Source organism: Oratosquilla oratoria, unplaced genomic scaffold, assembly GCF_046742065.1.
Source record: "Oratosquilla oratoria isolate Oo_2021 unplaced genomic scaffold, ASM4674206v1 SCAFFOLD209, whole genome shotgun sequence".
NCBI classification, from domain to species: Eukaryota; Metazoa; Arthropoda; class Malacostraca; order Stomatopoda; family Squillidae; genus Oratosquilla; species Oratosquilla oratoria.
This window is the reverse complement of record NW_027467561.1, coordinates 33823-40000: the sequence shown is the minus strand read 5'-3', so window position 1 is coordinate 40000 and position 6178 is coordinate 33823.

Genomic DNA, 6178 nt, shown 5'->3' with positions numbered 1-6178 from the left:
AATTGGAATATTTGTCTCTCATCACCACTCTCATTTTTCTTTCAAGTAAGAAGTCTTCCATCCACTTAAGTAGTTTGCCCTGTATTATTCCTGCAGTTTCTAATTTGTTTAGCAATTTCTTATGTGGCACCACATCAAAAGCTTTTTTCAGGTCTAGAAATGCACAATCAGCCCATCCATCTCTTTCCTGTATTATGTCTATTAGTCTTGAATAGAAACACATCAGGTTTGTGACACATGATCTTCTTTGTCTAAATCCAAACTGCCTCGGATTTAGTACATTTTTTCCAAATACTTTACCCATCTAAAGTTGATAATTCTTTCACAATTTTTTGCTACCGTACGTGCAAGGGAGACCGGTCTATAGTTTGCAGGGTCTTCTTTGTTTCCCCCCTTATATATTGGTACTATATTTGCTCTTTTCCAATCTTCTGGAACTTTTCCTCCCTTCAATGAACTGCTTATTAGACTATGTATTTTGTCTGTTAGTTCATTCTTGCATTCTCTCAAAATCCAGTTTTCCATTTTATCTGGACCATGCGATTTTCTAACATCGAGATTACTCAAGTGATTTATTATTTCATTCTTTGTTACTTCTATTTCTTTCATAGGGGGGACTTTCCCCTCCCACTCGTCATCTCCCAGTTGTATGTTCTCCCTCGTAAACATTGATTTAAAATACTTGTTCATAATTTCTGCCATTTCTATTTCCTCTGTGTATTCTATTCCTCCTTGTTGTAGTTTCACTAATTCTTTTTTGTTTTTTCAGTTTATTGTTTACAAATCGAGAGAACAGTTTTGGTTGATCTTTACATTTTTCTATGACATCCTTTTCGTGTTTCCTCTTTTCTTCTCTGCGCACTTGTACATATTCATTTCTTTATCAGTATGTATTTTCCATTTTTCGGGGTTTTTGTCTTTCTTCCATTTTATCCAAGCTCTCTTATCTTTTAACTCTCTAAATCTTTTGTTGTACCAACATCTTTTATATCCTTTTTCTTGTTTTTGTCTTGGAACATACTTTTCCACTCCTTATAAATTGTTGTCAAATTTTTCCATTTCTCTTCTACTGTTGTTTCCTCTTTGTATATCCTTTCCCAGTCTGTTTTTTTAAATATATATATATATATATATATATATATATATATATATAATTTTTTTTTTCATACATCAATCTTCCCTTTCTATATTGTTCGTTTTTCTCGTGTATTTTTTCCCATTTAGTTCCAGTTCAACTAATATGTGGTCACTTTTACTTAGTGGTGTCTTATATTTAATCTTGTCCACTATTTCAGGTTCTGATGTGATTATTAGGTCTAGCCTCGATGACTATTCCTCATATTCTAGTATTCTCTTGTATCCAATGTGTCATTGTATGTTCTATAATCTTATCAAGTAGTACATTTCCCCATAGGTTGTCTCCACCCTTCACTGTCATCTCTTCCCAGCAGATTTCTTTACAATTAAAGTCACCCATTATAACTATTCTTCCTCCATCACCCATTATCTTATTTAGTCTTATACTTGTGTCTTCTAACATATTCTTGTGTTCTCTCTCTTCCCACGAAGCCGTTTTAGGAGGCACATAATTTACCACAAACTTTCCTGTCCTATATTTCCATCATGATCATTTCCACTCTATTCTTTCCATATGTAACATTCCTCACATTTATATCATTCTTAATCAGGAACATAACTTCACCACCTTGTTTTACTTCTCTGTTTCTAATCCAATAATTATATGCACCATGTCCTACACTGTTGGGTGGTAACGGACCTTTCAATTTTGTCTCTACAATTCCCATTATGTCAGGTTCCTTTTCTATCAGGTAATCATTCAGATCATTCAAGCCTGTTATTAATCCATCTATATTTGTGAAGAGCACTTTTAATTTTCTGTTACCTCCATCCTGTTTTCTGTTTCCCTTCTGTTTTTTTTTTTCTTCTTCTATAAACCATTTCCTCACTTTCATATCCACTACTCTCCAATAGAATTTCTCTTCGTCTGACTCTGTTCTGTTCTCGTTTTTCCCTAGCTAGCTTTGATCCATATATATATATATATATATATATATATATATATATATATATATATATATATATATATATATATATATATATATATATATCAAGGACTACTATTACACAGGATGTGCGCACCCAGTTCCCTGGGTTCGCTAGCGGAGGCCATTGCGTTCTTTGTAACCTAACATTTTATATTGGACAAATATATCAAAACTAGAAACCTAACATTGTATATAGGACAAATATATCAACTATTGACTTATTCAATGCAGTATAAGTTAATATAAACTTTTATAGTGAAATAAGAAACTATTGTTAAGGCGCTGTTATCCTTTGAAATGCCAATTTTAGCCGAACTTAACAGGTATTATTGCATGAGGTTAGTGAACACCAGGGTTGGCGTGTTTTTTTTTCTTTTTTTTCTTTTTAGAAAATATAAAAAATCTGTTTAATCAGATTTATTTGATTTAGATCGATTTTTTATAGATTTTAAATTTTAAATTTTGTGGGATTGCTATCTGATATGCGATCTCATTGCTAAAGGACATTTTTAGCATATCAATATAAGAAGCAGTGTTATATAGACTTGCCACAAGTATTCAAGGAACGGTATAAGTCTACATGTAGTATATATCACTGTGCAGCCCACAACAAGTTTCAACAAGATTCTTGTTGAAACTTGTTCTAGGTAAGCAGCTTCTCACTGAGTCAGTTGCTGCTTTGGAATCAACCAGGAAAGATGTCTTCTGGACCTGGCAGAGTGGTTCCTTCAGGCAGAAAAAATTATCCTGTCTGGAATTATTTTTAAAAACTAACAAAAACTTCTGGCAAAGGGTACCGAGCTAAATGCAAAGACTGCAGCCAGGAACTACAGGGCATTGTTTCAAGATTAAAATCTCACAGAGATAAATGCCAAGGTCAGCCTTAGCATACAGAAGAAATTGATGACCCAGGTAAATAATTTTACTTATATTGTGTGCATTTCTCCCTTTTCATACGCAACTATATAAATTTGGTGAACAATGGAGAGCATGTGCAATAAAAGTGTGAAGGCCTAAAGAGATGATACTTCAACTTCATTACTTCTAAATTTGGGTAATGACTATATCACTATAATATACTGTATCCACTCAACTTTGGGGCCTAGATGATTGTTATTCATTTCATTCAACATTGTGTGATATATTTCATAGGTTCCATTGGAATTCAGCCCACATGGGATTCAGCCCAAAGGGATTTAGCCTAACCTAACCCAACTAACTCATTATTTTTAGTGAATTTAAAAGAGGACTGAATCATGTGTGAGCTGAATTCCAAGCCCACCTATTTCATATCCTTTTAATTATTTCCAAATAATTTAGTGGCTTGTGTGAATATGATCATTATCTAAAAAAAATAACTACTGTACTCAAAAGTAGCCTAAATCACACTGTATTCATTTATTTATTTATTCATTTATAAATTATGCAATATGCTAAAATTTTCTGTTTCCATTTCAGGATCTGTATCAACAGCTTCAATCCCTTCATCATCGGCTCCACTTGAATTATCTGCAAACCTGACTCCACCATTAAAAAGGTCACTATCAGACTCCTCCACAGGCGCCACTTCTGCTAAATCATTTTCATCTAAAAGAAAGTTATCAACATCTCTGGACAGATTTATCATAAAAACTTCAGCCTCTCAAAAGGAAAATCTCGACAAAGAAGTTGCAAGAATTATATTTGCTACAAATTCACCATTTCGTCTTGTTCAGCATCCTCAGTTTCTCAAGATGGTTCAGAACCTGAGGCCAGGTTACATTCCTCCATCCAGAAAAGATATTGCTGATAAGAACTTGGATCTTGTGTATGAAAAGGAATGTAAAAAGTGTGCAGATGACCTGAATGATGATGGGTGGTCTAACATCCATAATGAGCCCATAATATGTGTCACTCTAACAACATCCACTGGTCAGATTTATTTAGTTGATACAATAGACACATCAGGGAAATCTCACACTGCTGAGTATCTTCTATAACTTGTACAAAATTCGATCAAGAAGGCTGAACAAGATTTTGGTTGTCATATTGGAAGTGTTGTGACAGACAATGCAGCAAATGTCACCACGATGAGAAAACTCTTGGAGGAATCGAGTGAACCTGAGCATACCGTCCTCACATACGGCTTATACCGTTCCTTGTATACTTGTGGCAAGTCTATATAACACTGCTCCTTATAATGATATGCTAAAAATGTCCTTGAGCAATCAGATCGCATATCAGATAGCAATCCCACAATATTTAGAATCTATAAAAAAAAAATCTATTTAAATCAAATAAATCTGATTTAAATAGAAAAAATCGATTTTCTATATTTTCTAAAAAGGTAAAAAAAAATAAAAAGGTAAGAAAATAAACAAACGGAGCAGAGCGCTTTCGTATATTACATCTTCAGTGCAGATTACAAAGAAAGAGGGTACAGTAAACATAATATAGGAACTACACTAGGAAAGGTTGTGGACGAATTATTCGGGCGTGGGTGACACGTCCAGCATTCTTACATTGTATTGTAATTTTTGGCTATTTCCTTACAAATATAATTATCAATTTTGTACAATCCTAAGTTAAGGTTAAATTTGGTAATGGCTCAATAGGCGATTGAAGCCCAGGTCATTTCTTTGTAAAAACTAAATTAAACGAGACAACGCTTTCCTGTTACACAGGTGTGCACCTACACATGCAGAGCACAACACTTGTTGGAGGGCATTGTCCTGTATTGCGGTCAGAGGAGAAAGGGGAAAGGAGGAAGAGGATGTGTCATTATGGAGGGGAAAGGGAAAAAAAAAGATGAAGAGAATGTGGCTGGGGATAGAAGAAGAACGAGGAAAGGTGGAAGAGGACAGAGGAAGAGCCAGGAAAGAGTAGGAGGAAGAGGAAATGGAAGAGATGTTGTGACTTTTCATTGGAGAAAAACACAGTAGGAGGTCTTTAGTCCCCTCACTCCATCCCATATATTTGTTTTCTTCAACGTGCATGGGAACACGACGGTGGCATTCTGCTCCCCCCCCCCTTACACCATCCACGAGAAGGGAGTAAATCTTTATCACTAAAGACATGAAACGTACATAGCAAAATATTGCTCTAACATGTATTATGAAGGCGTCTTGTCTTGCAAGGGTTGGAGTTCAAATGAGTTTCTTTACAGCATCCCACGGAGAACCTCCTCCATAACTCCTTTCCTTTCGCGACTTGGCTTCACAAATCCAGACTCAAATTCACATGGAACGTAAACTGAATTAATACAAAAATTCAGTCACTTTTCCGTAAATAAAAATCAGGAGAGAAAAAAATGCATCAGAAAAGAGGGGACCTCAACTATGTCTAATAAAAAATAAAAAAATAAGTCATTTGTGTTCACTGCACATAACACCATGTACTTGACTATATATATATATATATATATATATATATATATATATATATATATATATATATATATATATATATAATTTTTGTTCTTGAAACAGAATGTCATTGATGTAAATTGACTAAACCTGACAGAATTTTGCTGGACACACCTGCAACAATGATGTGAAATCGGCACTCATATTTGTTGTTAACAAAATTGGTGCATGTAAAGGACAAGACCTTCCTAGGCCCCCCTCTTTTCTTAACAAAATTACGGGATGTTATATATGACATTTGTCGAATATCCTTATACCTAATAAAGAATAAAATAAATCTATAATATAGGGGATTGTCTGATAAAGACTAGTCTTTGCATCCCCTTGTTCCTTGACAATTTTCTCACAACACTGTTCTTCGGTAGTTTCTGCCCTGAAATATGTACCTACACATGCCAACAACTGGTTCTTGCTGCTGTAGACAATCTTCATGTGTTGACTTTCATGTCTAATCACAAGATTTTTTTCTCACATATATGTTGATATACTCCTGACACTACAGACACTGGTCAGACAAGAGTTTGGTACAGGTTGAAAATATTATATATATACATATATATATATATATATATATATATATATATATATATATATATATATATATATATATACTGTATATATATCCAGGCGCGGATACAAGGGGGGCCCCAGGCCAACGCCCCAAGTATGGTACACTCATCTCGAGTATGATTCTCCTTGGATAAACAC